This window comes from Zea mays, chromosome 1 (genome assembly GCF_902167145.1).
Source record: "Zea mays cultivar B73 chromosome 1, Zm-B73-REFERENCE-NAM-5.0, whole genome shotgun sequence".
In the NCBI taxonomy this organism is placed as follows: domain Eukaryota; kingdom Viridiplantae; phylum Streptophyta; class Magnoliopsida; order Poales; family Poaceae; genus Zea; species Zea mays.
The window spans coordinates 92909750-92914306 of NC_050096.1; positions in this window are offsets into that span (position 1 = coordinate 92909750).

Below are 4557 nucleotides of genomic sequence, written 5' to 3' on the forward strand. Positions count from 1 at the left end.
CCCATGATGTAGTTATAAAAGAATGTGTTGCTCCAGTATCAAATAACACTTCTGCAATATGGGAGTCGATTGGAAACATACCTACTATCATGTCGGGTGTTTCCTGAACTGCTTCAGCCTCCAAGTGGTTCAGTCTCCCATGATTGTAGCGTGGCTGGGAGCGGTTGCCTGCTCCAGGCTGAGACACATTCTGCTTTGCTGGGGCACCATGGCCTGACTGCTGCTAGGTTGCCTTCTTCGGACATTGCATCACCCAATGGGCTTGCTCTCCACAGTGGAAACACGCTCTGCTTCCGCCTTGAGCTGGGTCTGCTTGACTGTTCTGCTGGGTCGCTGGGGCAGGAAGACGAGGTGCCTGCTGATTCTGCCTCTAGAACTGACCTCCTCCTATTGTTGTGGCGATTCTACTACTGGTGTTGAGGGTACTGTCTTTGAAACTGCTGCTGCTGCTGAGGTTGGCGCTGGTTCTGCCTAAACTGCGAAGGTGGGTTGCGTGAGAAACGAGGGCGATTTCTGCTTCCAGACTGAGGTCCACTGATCTTACGCTTGCGATCCTTCATCTCTTTGCGCTTCCTCTCTGTCATGATTGCTCTGTCAATCAGGTGCTGAAATGTGGGGAAGGTATGATTCATCAACTGATACTGCAGAGGGTCGACCAAGCCTCTTAGGAAACGATACTGCCTCTTGGAGTCGGTGTTGACATCTTTAGGAGCATAGCGGGACAGCTGCAGAAACCTGTCTCGGTACTCACTAACAGACATTGACCCTTGCTTGAGTGCCAGGAACTCCTCCTTATTCACTGTCATCAGACTTGCAGGAACATGGTACTGACGGAAGCTATCTCTGAATTCGCCCTAGGTGATGGCATCGGGGTTGGCATGGGTGGCGAGATAGGACTCCCACCAAGACTGAGCGGCTCCTCTCAACATACGGGGACCATATAGAACTTTCTCCTTGTCATCACACTGGGCGGTGTGCAACTCCCGCTCCACAGTGTGCAGCCAGTCTTCAGCATCCATGGGGTCAGAATAATGAGCAAACACTGGGGGATGACCTCTCATGAATTGAGCACGCTTGCCCCTAGGCATCTTAGGCTAAGGTGGTGGCTGCTGCTGCTGAATGGCGGCCATAGTCTAACCAATGGCTTGAACTGCCTGAGTCTGCATTAGGAACATCTGCTAGATGGTCATCGGGGGCGGTGGTGGCAGCTGTTGACGGGGTGCCTCATCCTGTGGGGCTGCCTGCTCCTGTTGAGCACGCCTTCCTCCTCTGCGCATGTTTTCTGACATCTGCAGAATGCAATCACATATCAGAACTGATCTTGCAAGCTTGCAGCATAAGAAAAGAGTATAGAGTCCTTCCACCAAGACTGAACAGATGAACATCTTCACTGATCTCCAACACAGACTAACACAGTTTCTCAGATAAAGAGGAAAGTGGAATAAAAGGCTTCCCAACTAGATAACTAACTTCATTAACATTTAATAGGTAAACAAGGGTGCAGGGGATGCCCACACTCTGGTGACAGTCTTTACAAAGATCCAAATCCAACATAGTTCATCATAACAAACATAAAAGCACACGATAAGCAAACTACCCTGTCTAACTAAGACTAACTAAAAGTAAGACTGAGACTAAGACTAAGACTAAAACTTCTATATTAAGCATTTATTACAGGAGCCAACACTGACGATCTATGGTTCTAAATTTATCTTGGTCCTGCAGTCGGGGTTGCCATAAGCCTGGTGTCCATGTCGAGGTGAGCGGTACGGGTGCTGAGTCCCGACGGTAGCGGGGGAGCCATCCTCCAGGTGACGACGCTCCGCGCGCTCAGCCCGCAGCTGGGCGATCTCAGCACGAGCCCTACTCAACTCGTCTAATGCATGGTCCAGCTCCGTGTTTAGCACGACGACTAGGTTGACTATGCTGCTCAACCTAGGATTGTCCTCACCAATATGTGAGACAATCATGCCTCCTGTGCTACCAGATGGACGGCGAGGGTAATACTTCAGGTTGAGACCATCGGCTACCCCGCCGAGCACTGAGTAGTAGTGTGAAAGCGCACGCCGTGCGACATCTTGCATGACCGCCTCAGCTGAGTCCCCCTCAGAGATGGAATAGTGCTCTGAGCAGATCTCCGCACCCTGGAGACTGTTCTCCGGACGGCGCACCAAGCAGGTCGCCTCCCAGCGGTCCGGGTAAACCCCGTGATTGTGCTGGAAGACCACACAACGATACTCTATGGACCAAGTACGTCGGTCGAGTGCCTGGCGTAGCATGGTGTCGAGCGCGTCGTGGAAGTGACACCCGCGAGCGGCGTCGCGAGTGATGGGTCGAGCAACCCATCCTTCCGGCTCCTGGTCAGCTGAAAGGTCGGTGCTGAAGCTCGAGCTGTCGTTGCCGCCTCCGTTGTCAGAGTCTCTTCCAGCAGCTACTCCAGCGGCTGGGGCGCTCAGTGGTGGTGCGGGGGGCGCCTCCAGTGGGAGCACAGGGGAGCAGCTCCTCACGGACTCTATCTCCTGCTGAAGCGAGAAAGAACAGCCCTACTGCTCCGGCTCCTGTCGTTGACACTCTTGCTCCTCGTGCAGGCGGTGGTGCAGCCTCTCTAAGTGGCTAGACTGACCTGTCACTGGACGACGAAGCGGGCGCTCCGCGAGACGAGAAGGCAAGAAAGGAATGACTGACTTCCGTGCAGTGTGTCTAAGACGAGCCATCTACAAAAGACATCGTAAGCATAAGAGTGAGAACAGAGCTAATATGACTAGCAAGTAAACCATAAATAAATGAGGAATTGGAATGAACAAACAGATTTTTAGCAAGGTATATATATATAGTAGAACATAGGTTTGGTCGATATGACCAACTTTTGAAGGGATACCAAAGTCAAGGTAAGGATAGGGGTCTATAATCCTTAGAATGACCATTCTACTCTAGGTTAGTGGTCCTACAGTCAGCACGGCTTTGATACCACCTATGTCACATCCGGTTTTAGAAGGCAAACCGAATGCGAACCATATACGTGCCAGGATCAGCAATTCACGTACACAGCAGTTACATAACTGGACATCATCACACAATGCTTAAAAAATAACATAAAAAGGGAATAATAGTCGATTACATCATATGACTGAGACATCCACATAGTCTTTAACAATATTCAAAGTGTGAAAACGAAACGTAGAGGCCTTCACAGGCAGCCGACTGGGGGTTGCCGCTAACCCACGCCTAAAACTCGTCATAATCTTGGAACTTCTGAAAGTCTTCCTCCACGGCTTCATCTTCTCCTGAGCAGTGGTTGCAACGTGGACAACCTGGGAAGGGGGGGTTTGGTGTGTAGAGCAAGGGTGAGTACACATCAACATACTCAACAAATATCTTGTTTGGCTGTAGTGGACTAGCTTTATGTGGGGGTAAGTCAAGCAGTTGCTTTTAGTTGGTCAGATTATTATTACTAGTAGAGAGAGCCAAGTTTTAGTATTAACCCACGTTGTTAACCCAAACGTACCCTTTCTAAACGGAAAGAATACCACTTACCATTACCAAAGTCAATACCAAAACCATCATTCTCATCACCACCTGTAATCCGAACATCTCTGATCGAGTATCACTAATCAATGGAGCTCCCTTGGCCGCTCATAACCGCGAGCACGACTGATATATCAGTTTTCAAACACTCTGCAGAGGTTGCGCACTTTACCCACAAGTCGTGATTCCCTTTCTGCCCGGAGATCATGACTCTCCATTGATCACTACCAAGGTGACCCAGTAGGGTATCACTACATAGCCTTTACAAAGATTCCCCGGGGCTGTAGCCATCCGTTAGGTTTCCTAAATGCACCGCACTCCTCCCCAAGGGGCGAACCAACCTTGTTAGAGCGAGCCGCATACACCGAGTCCCATTAACGGCTCGACGGCTAAGCGAACTACACCCCAGTTCCTCTAACTATTAAGCTAAGGGCGTCCCATTCCACCCTCATGGTTGCACTGTTTTCCCAGGCGGTCATCCAACGAACATGTCCTTATGGAGAGGCACTCGAGAAATCGCTCGAGTCCCCTTAAATGCCACAAATATATCATCATAAGTAAGAAGGAAAACAACGTATCATAGATAAATCTCATCATGTTCATTGATTAATGTTAAGCACTAGCATAAAGCTAAACCATAATAATCCAACCCAAATAGGTAAGCAAGGACCTGGATAACAAAAGCTAGTCAATCATTTGGTATAAACTGTGTAAATGCGGAAAGTGAATTATAGAATTGTATAGGACATAGATGGGTCAAGGGACACTTGCCTCCACCAACCAGCTGCTGCTCAGGGTCTTCTCCTGCGAGTTCTTCAGACTCCTCAACCAGACCGTTATCTATGCGAGCGCAAACATACATCCATCTCTTTGAATTAGGAAATAAACCGTACACCATACAAGAGAGCAGATAAATCAAATATGCATAAGATATGACATACGATTTTCACTCGCAATTGCTAGAAAGAGAAAAAGAAAGGTCTCGCAGTGGTTAAAGCTATAGTCGAAACATATTACGTGTAAGTGTGCAAT